Source organism: Humulus lupulus, chromosome 7 (assembly GCF_963169125.1).
Source record: "Humulus lupulus chromosome 7, drHumLupu1.1, whole genome shotgun sequence".
Classification (NCBI taxonomy): Eukaryota; Viridiplantae; Streptophyta; class Magnoliopsida; order Rosales; family Cannabaceae; genus Humulus; species Humulus lupulus.
Window position 1 is genome coordinate 49,819,614 of NC_084799.1, and position 14,030 is coordinate 49,833,643.

Below are 14,030 nucleotides of genomic sequence, written 5' to 3' on the forward strand. Positions count from 1 at the left end.
TAACATATGAAATATAAATACGGTATTGGTACCCATTGTTTAATAAATGAAAACATAAACCATAAACTTTAATTGTTTAAAAAAACTAAGTGCGGAATTACAAAAGAAACATAATTCAAAAGACTAAAAAAAATAACGTCATCCTCGATCGTTCACGTAGTCCATTCATCCTTAACACACAAACCAAGCTGTCATGAATCTTTCCACCTTCCATAAATCATTTCTCTGCATCAAGCGAAAAAATAAAGGAATGAGCCTAATGCCCAACAAGGAAAATCTACTAACCACATACATCATGCACATAAGACTATAACATAAACATATGACTATAAAAACATATAACATATAGGACTACAATATTAATGGCCATTAACTCATTAACATGGCATGTGATAAACCATATAGGTCATCTGTCTACTAATCGAGGTAGGTTAGATCACATGGTAGTATATGATATCCCATCTAGGTCCTCTGTCTACTAATCGAGGTAGGGTAAATCATAACTCTAAACCATGAAAATGATAAAAAAATCTTGGGGTTTGCTATCTAAGCAACTATAAGCCCCAAATGACTACAAGACATATTTATATATATATATACATATCATAGCATAAAACATATCATAACATAAGCATATAAACACATAAAATCTATCCTATATTCCTTACCAAAAACTGGGATATTTGAGGACAAGAACAGGATTAGAACACTCCTAAAAACCAACAGCAAGAATGGTGAGTTTCTAAAGAATGAATATGAAAAGGGAACTAAACCATCAAAGTAGAAACTTACTGAAAAGAACCTTAAGTTTCAAGAAACTTAAATACCTAACCAAGAATCATAAACAAGAGTTAGGATCTGAAAAGAAAGAAAACTAAAGAACCATAAAAAACTGAACTTAAGGATAAGAATACCTTGAATGATCTTATGAATTGATCTAAACCTCGATATCAAAATTTCACTATATCTCACTTCCCAAGTGTTTGGAAAAGCTTAGAATGAATAAACTTTTAACCCAAAAACCCAAGTGTTCCTCTCAATAGTAACACTTGAACAAATACTTGAAGAATGAAGAAAATGGTTGAGTACTAAGTCTTATTTATAGAGTTCAAGGAGTGAAACTAACCCCTTTTAATTTGAATAAATAAATGAATTTAAAATGAAAAAGATTTGAATTTTCGTTCAACAGACGCCCAGAACTCAGTCAAAATCGTTCAAAGGCAGGTCAAAGTGGTTATGGTTGTTTTTAAATTTAAAAATCCTCAAGATTCAAAAATAAAGCACGAGGGGCGATATATCACCTATCATGGGCGATATATCGGCTGGACCATTTTCCCGAGCCCCGTTCGAACGTTCGTGCGAAGTCGACGTGTTTTCCGTATCTCTCATAGGCGATATATCGGCCCTTATAGCTGCGATATATCGGCATATGTTGATATATCAAACACCTATTTTGCACTTTTTCAGCATATTTTGAATTGAGTAAACAACTTTGACTAAGTCATAATACGATCCTAACAGCTGCTGGAAGGTTCTAGAGCTTCTAGATAAACATGCATATGACAAGTGTCACCATCTTATTAGTTCTATCTAAACTTTCGGTTATAATAAATGACGCCTCTATAATCAGCTATATTAATCAAACCTTTTGTTATAATTAATATTCTTAAACTATAGGTTAAACTTATAAAATCCCTAGCTGTTGCTATGAGTGTCTAACTAAGTCCCGGCTTGAACCAAAATCCACGGAATCTAACATACTACATACTAATACTAACTACTAATACTTATCTAGCTATCTAAGTAAATATTCTTGAACACTATAGAGACCCTGGTCAAAGTCATGGAGTCTAAAGAGTGGTACAAGGAGTCTTCGGTGTTGAACTATAAAGAGGCCTCCAAACTCCAAGGCGAACTGGCTATCAGTAGGAAAGAAACTGCTGAGTTGGAGGAGTGAGTTAAATTGCTCGAAGAAACCAACGCCAGTGACTTGGAGAGGTTCAGGAGCAACATTTAACTTCTTTTATATGTTCTAGAAAAACAACCACGAGGAAAACTTTGATTATTTACCAGAGCTTATGAAGCAGGCTGAGCTGGAAAAATGTGTTGCTCGCCTTAAAGAGGAGACAGCTCGGGGATCCCCTGAGATTTCTTTGGCCATGGGTATTAAAGGCATTGACGAGGGTGATGATACCACAGTCGACCAGTAACCTCAGCCAGATCCTCCAGCTGCTCCTGCTGCTTCATAATTTTATTTATTTAATTTGTAACTAGGACACAAGAACCACGATTCGTGATGTCAAGACAATTTTTTGCTGTGTAGGCAGCTTTTCTTTTAATTAACAATTACATTCGAACAGAAACTGCTCGCAGTGTAAAATATTTTACTTTTGATATTATAATATTTGCACTTTATTATAACATATGTTAGCATGACCAAACATAGCATAGTACTTTGTTTTGATTTAACAAAATTTCAACAAAATTTTGAAAAATACTCTAAGTACTGTAGTATGCTTTCCCTTATTTTGCTCGTGTGTTTACATATGCCTATTGATATGCTTTGCTTGCTTAGTACCTTATATACCCCCCAAGTGATTGAGGAGCTTAAGGTCCTTGGTCACTTGCCAAGACCGAGACCTATTCGAACATTACTGCTCGTAGAAATACTTATAAAAAGTGATTATATAGCAAAACAACACACGTAATGAGCAAATACTTGTAATAAATACAATAATTTGCAAGAATAATTGGATGCACATAGTTCCTTTTATTTCTCGTAGTAAATGGACAATCGTTTATGTACAATTGATCAAAAAATTGATCTTACACTTATAAGCAACTAGTCATATGATTGACTAACCCTTGTTCATAAACGTGTAAAAAGTGAAATTAATACAAGCCAATTCTTTAAAAATAACTGTTTTATTGATAATACTTGCACATGTGTTCTCCATTCCAATGGCAAGGAATGAGATATCCATTTAAGCGAGCAAGCTTATAGGTGCTTGGTTGGAGGACGTCTTCAATTTGATACAGACCTTCCTAGTTACTTCCAAGCACTCCAGCAGCTTGATCGCAGGTGTTTAGAAAAACTCTTCTAAGTACCAAATCTCCCACGTTAAATTTTCTTTTGCGTACTTTAGAGTTGAAATACCGAGCGACCTTTTACTGGTAAGCTGCTACTCAGAGTTGAGCTTGCTCGCGCCTTTCATCGACCAAATCCAAAGATTCCATTAATAACTGACTATTCACACTCTGATCGTATGCCAACCTTCTATATGATTGTGGATCTAATTCAACAGGAAACATGGATTCATATCCATAGGCCAAGGAAAATGGAGTATGGCCTGTTGTTGTTTGATGAGAAGTTCTATACGACCAAAGGACTTCAAGTAACTGTTCTGGCCATGCCCTCTTCACTTCTTCAAGCCTTTTCTTCAGGGTATCCTTTAGTGTTTTTTTTTACAGCTTCAACCTGTCTGTTTTCTTGCGGATGAGCTACTGAATAAAAACTCTTGATAATCCCGTGCCTTTCGCAAAAATATGTGAACAGATCACTGTCAAATTGCATTCCATTATCTGAGACATTTTTTCTTAGTAACCTATGGCGACACACAATGTTCTTGACCACAAAATCCAGCACCTTTTTGGTCGTTATTGTTGCAAGTGGCTCAAATTCGGCCCACTTTGTGAAGTAATCAACAACAACTATAGCATACTTGATGTTTGCCCTTTCTCGTGGGCAAAGACCCGATCGGATCTATTCCCCACACTGCGAATGGCCACGGACTTTGTATCTATTTTAGCTCATTAGGGGCTGGTCGTGGTATCTTGGAGAACCTTTGGCACTTGTCACACTTCCAAACAAAATCCCCAGAGTCCTCATTCATCGTTGGCCAGAAGTATCCTTGCCTTGGGATCTTTTTGATAAACTATGCCCCTAGCATGATCTCCGCAAAAACCTTCATGGAATTCTCGCATTAACTCTTTGTCCTTTTCCTTTGAAACACACCTTAGAAGTGGCATTGAGTATCTTCTCCTGTACAAAACTCCATTGACCAGAATGAATCAAGCTGACTGTCTTTGGAGGATTCTTGCTTTGTTTCTGTCCGCCAGCAGCACTCCATGCTCTAAGTGTTCAATGAAGGGCGTCATCCATGTGTCTGTTGCTTGGATTACCAGGGAAGACTATTCTGCTTGAATGCCCGATGCGAACAAATGTTCAACAAGTAAAATATTCAAGGTGTCAGCATCCTTCGTGCTTGCTAACTTGGCCAAAGCATCTGCATTTGAGTTCTGGTCGCGAGGTACTTGCTGGAGAGTATATTTTTCGAACTGTGCCAATAAGTCCTTTGCCTTATTCAAATAAGCAACCATCTTCAGAGACCGGGCTTGATATTCTCCCATAATTTGATTAACCACTAACTGGGAGTCACTGTATATTTCGAGTGACTTTATATCCATGTCCTTGGCTAATCTTAATCCTGCGAGTAGAGCTTCGTATTCGGCTTCGTTATTGGACGCTGTGAAGTCGAATATAATTGCACAGTGGAATCGATGTCCTTCGAGCGTGACTAAGATTTTACCTGCTCCAGCATTGTGCTCATTGGAAGATCCATCTACGAACAAATTCCAGGAAGGAGTTTGGCTTTGGAGTTCAGGCTCTTCTATCGGCTCGGTATCCTGGAGCCCAGTAAGTTCTGTGACAAAGTCTACTAGAGCTTGTCCCTTCACAGCTGCTCGTGGCAAGTAAGAAATATTAAACTGTCCAAGTTCAACTGCCCATTTCAACAATCGATCGGCGACTTTTGGTTTCTGCAGGACTTGCCATAGTGGCTGGTCGGTGAGTACTATGATGGGGTGAGCTTCGAAGTATGGTCGCAGCTTTCTGGAGGCTAAAATCAAGCAATAGGCTAATTTTTCAATGGGTGGATATCGCAGTTCTGCTCCTATTAGCCTCTTGCTTATATAATACACAACTTTTTGAACATGTTCCTCCTCTCTGATCAGGACAGCGCTAGCAGCATACTCGGTGCCCGCCAAATAGATGAACAAAGTTTCTTTCTCGACCAGTTTGAACAAAATCAGTGGTTGCGACATATGAGACTTTAGAGCCTGGAAATCCTACTCGCATTCTTCCGTCCACTCGAATTTCTTATTGCCCCTAAGCAAATTAAAAAATGGAACGCATTTTTCTGTTGATTTGGAAATGAATCTACTCAAAGCATCAATCCTCTCGGTTAGACTTTGAACATCTTTAATTTTAGCTGACGACTTCATCTCGACCAGGGCCTTGATCTTTTCGGGATTAGCTTTGATACCTCGGTAGTTCACAATAAACCCCAAAAAAAATTTTGATCCAACTCTGAAGGAACTCTTAAGGGGATTCAGCTTCATCTGATATTTGTACAAGACATTGAAGCACTCTTGCAGGTCCCCAATGTGTTCTTCTTCCTTCTTTGACTTAACCAGCATGCCATCAACATATACCTCCATATTAACACTGATCAGCTCTTTGAACATGTGATTGACTAGTCGCTGGTAAGTCGCACCAGCATTTTTCCAACTGAAGGACATTACTTTGTAACAATAAAGCCCTGTATCATTTCGAAAGCTAGTGTGATCTTCATCAGGTGGGTGCATACTGATCTAATTATACCCAGAGTATGCATCCATGAATGACAAGATATCATGCCCTGAGGTGGCATCGACCAGCTGGTCGATCCTTGGGAGTGGGAAACAATCTTTTGGGCAGGCTTTATTGAGGTCTGTGAAATCCACGCACATCCATTACTTTCCATTCGACTTGGGAACCAGCACGGGATTAGAGACCCAAGATGGATAAAACACTACTTTGATGAATCTGTTCTCCTATAGCTTCTCGACCTCTTCTTTTAACGCTTTTGATCTATCTCTTGTTGAGCAGCCTCCTTTTTTGTTATACTGGTGGAAAACTTTTATCTATGTTCAAGACATGGCTGATAACTGTTGGGTCAATCCCAACCATATCCTTATGCGACCAAGCAAAAACCTCCTGGTTCTCCTTTAAAAATTCCACCAGTTTTTGCTTTGTTGTTGTCTCTAAGTTTTTACCGACTTTCACAACCCTGATCGGATCTGCCTCATCAAGTTGGACCTCCTCGAGGTCCTCAACTGGTCCTACGTCTTCTTCAAAATCCCCAAAGCGAGGATCTAAATCCCTATCCTCACTTTGGGCAACACCCTATTTGGTGACATGCTCACCTGATTTGGCTTGTACTTCATTGGCCAATAACAACCCTATCTCGGCTCTTTCTCTCGATTCACCCCTTTTCGCCTTGGTAATTGAGGAATTATAGCATTCCTGTGCTTCTCGTTGGTAACACGCATCCTACCCCTGCGTCGGTTGCAAACTTCATGGTCAGGTGCCAGACCGAGGTCACAGCTCGTAGGTCAACTAGAATAGGCCTTCCAATCACAACATTATATGCCGAAGGACAATCAACTACTATAAAAGTAGTGAGTAATGTCCTGTTCGTAGGTGTAATTCCTGCTGTGACTGGAAGCCTGATCGACCCCGTTGGCGCAAGCCCCTCGCCAGAAAAACCATAAATGGTTTGGTTGCATGGCTCCAAATCCTTCATTAACAAGTTCGTCCTCTCCAGCGAAGACTTCTACATAATGTTTACTGAGCTTCCTGTATCCACTAACACTCGCTTAACCATCATATTGACGATCTGGACGTCCATGACCAGAGGATCCGAATGGGGAAACCGGACATGATGGGCGTCAAGCTCAGAGAAAGTTATCAGTTCTTCCTCTGTTTGAGCTTTTTTGGGAGTTCTCTCATCTACGTTCAGCATTTCAATGTCCTGGTCGTGACGTAAGGTTCGGGCGTATTGCACCCTTGCCTTCCCACTATCCCCAGCCAGGAGTGGGCCGCCACAGATGGTCAGCAATGTACCCACAACTGGAACTGGCTGTAAAAGGGGCGAGCTTTGGCGTACAGGTACCTGCTTGTTGCCTCCTTGAGCCTCTCGCTAAGAACATCCAGTGGTTCATACATATCTTCTCAAGTGTCCTTGTCTGATAAGGAACTCAATCTCATCTTTAAGCTGGTTGCACTCGTTGGTGTCATGACCATAGTCGTTGTGAAAAAGACAAAACTTGGTTGTATCTCTTTTGGATATATCTTTCCTGATCAGCGCTGGTCGCTTGTAAGGGACAGTGGTGTTGGTAGCCTGGTACACTTATGCTCTGCTTTCGACTAGGGTCGTGTAATTAGTAAACCTCAACTCGTATCTATTACTTTTAGGGCGCTTATTCTCAGATGTTGACGGCTCGTGGTTCGCCCTTTTCCCTCCGTTTTTCGCGTTATTTTTGTCATTGCCATTGGGTTTCCCAGACCCATTGGCGGCTTTGGTGGGATCTTCCTTTGGACCCTGGTCATCTGCGAGTGCCTTACCTTCGTTAGAAATTTCCTCTTTGAGCTTGATGTACCAGTCTGCTCGGTCTAAGACTTCTTGGGTGCTCTTCACCCCGTTCTTCCTCAGACTGTTCCAGAGGGACGAATGGCATCGTACTCCAGCAGTAAGTTCCATCATTTTCCCCTCATCACCAACTGTCTTAGCCCCAGTAGCGGCTCGCATAAAATGCTGGACATACTCCTTCAAGGATTCGCCCTCCTTCTGGCGTATCTCGACCAGTTGGTTGGCTTCGGTCGGATGTACTCGACCAGCATAAAACTGCCCGTAAAACTCTTTCACGAACATTTCCCATGACACTATGGTAGCAGGAGGGAATTTGAAAAACCACTCCTGAGTAGTGTCGGATAAGGTGGCCGAAAAGATTCTGCATCGAGTGTCATCTGACACATTCTGGATGTCCATTTGTATCTCGAATTTATTCACATGTGATACTGGGTCTCCAAATCCATTGAAGTTGGGTAAGAACGACATCTTAAATTTGTTTAGGGTTTTGGCCATTGTTATTCTTTGTATGAAAGGAGTGCCTCTTCTCCAATCATATTCAATGTGGGATGTTCGGCTCCCCACTAACTGTTGGACGGCCTGATTCAGTGCACCAAGCTGGGCCTGTACAGCGTCTGGTATTATTGGGGTGAATGGTGCTAGAGGGGCATACTCGTCATGCCTTTCCCTCCTGCCATTGAGTGCGTCTCTCAAATCATCATCCCTACACCTTTGCTCGCTAGTGCTCAGTCGATCAAAGATGTTAGGCTGCCCCCCAGCATTTTGGCTCGTCGACCGATTTTCTCTTGGTGGGGGATTCTGTTCTCCACCCCTCTCTCCATGCCTTTGACCAGCATTTCCTCTACCAGAATCAGCTTCATTATAGTCATGGCCATCCTTAAAATGTGACCGACTATGGTGCGACCTGCTGATCGTGCTATTTCCCCCTCCCCTCATTGGCACGTCTCGTCCATCAGGTGGAGGCCTGCGTTGGTCGGCGGGTCTCCGGGCATTATTATGTCGTGGGGGGCCCCTGACCGCAGAGCCTGACTCGACCTATCTCCAACTAGCAGAAGGAAATTGTCCCCTGCTCGGTGGATTTGGCTCCTCAACAGTTTGGTGTCTAGGGCTTCGGGCTGGCTGCCTGGTCCTATTATGCCTTTGCTGCTGGGGATTATCTCGACCAGCGCGAGAGGGAGGTTGCTGCTCAGGATGTTGAAATGGAATATCCTGTTGAGCAGCAAGAGGCTGCTCTAGCCGCTGAGGGCTTACTGGTGGAGGCGGAGTGTGGTGATGTTGTGGACAATTTGAATGTGGATCTTGTTGTGGTAGTACATTGGGTGGTTGATCCGGCTGAGAAGCTGGCGCTGGCTATCCTCGAGCCAACTGAATGGCTACCTCCAGGGCGGCAGTGGCATCCCTCTGTCGGCGATCCATGTCGGCCTGCCTCTCATTCAGTTCTTGGTGTTGCCTATCAATTTCTCTCTGTTGCAACGCCATCGTTTCATCCACATTTTCTGTTTGTTTTTATAGATCAAATCAGAGATTATACGCAACAAAACAACAATCAAAATTGTTAATTTAACCCCACAAGATTTCTAGATCTACTTCTTCACATACATATATATATATTGAATCAAAGAGATGAATAGAAAATTACCTCAAGTCCTTCCTTGTTGCTATCTTTTTACGGCAAAAATCCTTGAGATCTCACACCAGGATCTTCCAAAATGTTCTCAACACACAAAGAACGAGTGTGGGCTAGTTATACAAAACAATAGGCAAAATCTGTTTATCAGATGATCTACACACATGAGATCTGATAAAGTTTGGACCTAAATTTGTGAAGAACAATGACCTATGCTTGTAGCATTGTTCTCTTTCTCTCAGGGAGATATCACGATCTGTTTTCTATCACTAAAAAATATCGCTTTGAAAAACGGATCTCCTATATTTAATATATCCAATATATTAAAAATAATTAATATTAGTTATTTTAAACAATTTAAAAATAACTAATCAGTTATCAGATTTTTGTTTAAATAATAATATTTTAATCATATTAAAATATCTCATTATTTATTTAATATTTAAATAACTAAAATTGTTGAACCAAGATCCTTCTAGAACCTTCTTGTCTGTGTAGCACATTGACTATGCACTGTGTTACACGCCCACCTCACGCCAGGGAGGGCATGTGATTTTTCCCAATTTTCATCATTATTTAAATACCAAAAAATCCCAAAAATAAATTAATTCAAAATTACTTATATTTTTGTTAAATCAAATAATTAATTAATTACACATAATTATACAATAATTATGTTTAGTGCATAGAAAAATATTTTACTTATCAAATAAGTCATTTTTCCCATTTTTGTATTTATTTTTGTCAGTGTTTGTTTGAGCCATTTCGGGGACCATGGACCTATAACATTAAGCTCCATGTAATGACCCACTACTCTAGACTTTTGGACCATTAACGAAACTATACATACAAATCCTTAATAAAACTTACATTTTGCGAAAATACCATAACTTTATTAGAAACTTGTAGAAATAAGAGTTACTTTCATAAAATATCAAGTAGGATATGGGATCCCATTGTCTTAAAAACAAAACATAATTTAAAATAAAAGGAATTACATAGAAAGTGCGGAAAAATACATATAAAACCATAAAACAAGACTACATCCTCGAAAATCGAACTCTCGACTCATTGACTCCATTCACCACCGATACACATTCCCCAAGCATCCACGAATCTTACCGCCACTATAGCTATTTTCCTGCACATATAAACAAAAAGGATTGAGCCTAATGCCCAGCAAGGAAAAAATCAACACATAGTTCATATACATAAATTTCATAAGAAACATAAAAACTTAACATAACACTTATATCATGCACATACTATAATGGCCATTATTACTTGGGGTCCCATAGACTAATCAAGTCATATGCCCATTAGATTAGTGGGGTCCTACTAGCTAAGTAGGTCATATGCCCATAATCTATTTGGGGCTTGTTAGTCAAATGGGTCATATGCCCAAGCCTACAAACATACATATCATAACATATTTCATAACATAAAAACATAAGATAACATAAGCATATAACATATAGATTGTATCCTATTTTCCTTACCAAAGTTACCGGGATGTGAGGACAGAGTTGGGACTTTTGGAACACTCCTAAAACCATATATAATAGGGTGAGTAGATTTGAAGAAAAAGAAATGAAAGGAATGGAAGGACTAAACCTTTGAGAAACATACTTACCAAAACCTTTTTGCTTAAGAGCTTAGATTTCCTAACCAAAATAAAAATTAAGGTTAGAGGCTGAGTAGAAGACTATGAGAACTTGAAAGAAAAGTACAGAATTGAACTAGAGTTTTGGGTTACCTTGAAGACTTGTAAGACCAATCTACACCTCAAACCGAAATACTATAAAACCTTACTTCCCAAAGTGTTTGATAAGCTTATGATTCCCCAACCCAGGTGTTTACACTCTCACACTCACCTAGCACTTGCAGCCTCTGAACTTAGAGCAAAAGATGAATAATGGCTGGGTACTAGGTCCTATTTATAGAGTTTAGGAATGAAAGGATCTTAATTTCACTTGAATAAAAATAATGGCTTTTTAGGTGAAAATAATTTGAATAATCGTTCAGCAGAGGCTGAAGACTCGTTCAAAAAGGTGCTGGACTTATCAAGAGGTTGAATGGCTTAATGGAAAACGATTTCAAAATGGTTCAAAATAAGCTGAAGGAGGCGATATATCACCCCCTGTAGGCGATATATCGCCTGGGCCAGTATGCTCGAGGCAGTCGTGCATCGTCTCGTGTTTTCCGTATCTACGTGCTGCGATATATCGTCCCCTATAGCTGCGATATATCGGCACACACTGATTATTTAAACACGAAATTACACATTTTTAGCTAAGTTTGAATGGAGTAAATAGCCTTGACTAAGCCATCAACATATTCAAAGCTGCTGACTGACCTTAAAGCATTCAAACTTTACCCTTATTAAATTAAATCCTCCAAAATACTTAATCCTTAATCATCCATACATAACATGTGCTTAAAATCCTATTGGTTGTTATCTAAACATTATAGTATAATAAATATTATCCTTAATATCAGTCATATTAATCAAACCTTAGGTTAACATTTGTATTCTTAAACTATAGGTTAAACTTAGAAAATCTACAAGTACTACTATGAGTGTCCAAATAATTCCCGGTCTGAACCAAAAATCCACAGTTAAAAAGATAATACTATAAATACTATAATACTACTATCTAACTAGCTAAGTAAAGTTCTTGGACTCTACACTCCAATAAATTGAAACTAAATAATTAAACTCTTTAATCATTATAGTTAATTTATTAATTATGATATTTCTCCACTATAAATTCAGAATTGAACTCTTTATGTTATAGATATACTTTTACAGAAATCTTATTTTAAGTTGTCCATTGATATAACCATCTTACAATAGTTCAATCCTCTAATTAATTAGTTCATAAATTAGAATTGAAGAATTACCATTTTACCTTTCTAATTTCCTTCTTATTCCTTAAGTATCATTAATTCACTAGTGAACAATTAATCTATAATCTAATTATAGATTTGAGCTCAAAATCATTCAGTTCCAGAATTAACCCTTAAGGGAACCAATATACGATCTGTTAGGAAAGATTAGATTCCATATTGTTGATACATGTTCCCAGCCATCCATGATATTAAATCTCCAAAACAAAAGTCATTAGTCTCATTCTATGAAGAGACCTTAACGAATGAATCAAAAGAATCAATAAACATAAACAGGAGTTCATGAACACTCAGGATTTAGGTTGATCTAGAAAAGATCATCATTTATGATATGAATTACAAAGCTTTATTATTAAATGGTTTTTGGATAAAGACTTTTATTCATATCGGTCCCTTTCATATATAATCATATTATATAAAGCACATTTACTCAGATGTCTTACCACATCAATAATCTGAATCAAGATTATTTGTATCAACATGATACTCAGTAAACTGTACTTACAACCCCAATTAAAGAATTCCATAACTTCAATTTGTTGTTGACTATTTTTATTCATTCATGTGATCTTAATTCTCTCGTACTAATACAAGATCACATCCTCAATAATGAATATGGAATTTTTCTGATATTTACAAAAATTATTCAAACAATAATTTAATAATCTAAATATAACAATAATAGACCATTGTATTTATTTATTCATTGAAATAATAAATGTCTTTTACATGCTTTTAGGACATACTCCTAACATTTTCCTGATTAGCCCTCAGATTGGCTAACTCTTCCTGCAACATAATCAGTGTCGTCCTTAAGGTCTCAGAATTCATTTCCTCCTCTTCGAACTCCACTTGTGGCTCATCCTCAGCCACATTTTGTGGAGGAGGCTGAGATGGTGTAGCACCAGAGGTTTGTCCAATCTTTCTAGCCGTTTTCACCATTTGATCTTTTTGAAAGTCTTGAGTTCAACTCTCAATGAAAGCACCAAAATGTTGACCCTCAAATTGGTCAATGACACGGAGTCAAGTAAAACGATAGAAAATGAGATGAAATCAAGACAACAAGATAAACGACACAAAATATTTATAGTGGTTTGGCCCCAATAATATGGTAATGACCTACGTCCACTTAGTGTTCTTATTGATGTAGAATTCCAAGAACTGTGATCAGTGAACTAGGGTTCACGAGTTTCACAAGCTTTTAGATGAATACAATTATGGTGGATAAAAACACTCTATTTCTCTCTGAGAATTCTGAACTTCCAAAAAGTAAAAATCCAAAAGTCCCTTATCTTGAGCCCTTTGATTCTTATTTATAGGCTCAAGGAGTTCTACATGGGCCAATGGGCCTTAATTATATTTAATACAGGCATATCTAAATAATAATGGCAATTACAACTAATGTGTAATTGTAAGATTACATATCTGGAGGAAATAAATGAATATACGCAACCAGGCTGGTCGCCCATAATTATGATGTCTGATGAGCCAATTCTCTTCTGGTCGATGGTCGAACAGATTATACTTACTTAAACTGCCACGTGCATCCCACATGTAGACCAGTCCTGCCACGTCATCAGGTAGTTCATTTTTTTGTAAACAACCTTGATTGGCGTGGCGGGAAGGCACGTGGGGATAATTATGTGAATTATATTATTATTATATAATTGAGTATGCATGATTATGTGTATTGAATGTGTGTAAAGACCCACTTTTGTTAAAAAAAAAAGGTATTTTCGTAATTTGACCCGTTGAGGGTATATTTGTAATTATTGTGTGTATGTGCATTGGTACCACATTATTAAGTGGATATATATATATGTGTGTGTGTGTGTGTGATATTCGGCAAGAGTTGATCCTTTCAAGCGGTTTTAGTGGAATAAGTCACAACGGGGAAAATGCCCGGCTTGGGTCGAGCCTAGGGGTGTTTTGGGAATCTCAATATTTTGGGATTATTAGTATAATGAAATTAGTTTGTGGAATAATTGTTCTTGAAGGGTTTAGTTGAAAAATTGGAAAAT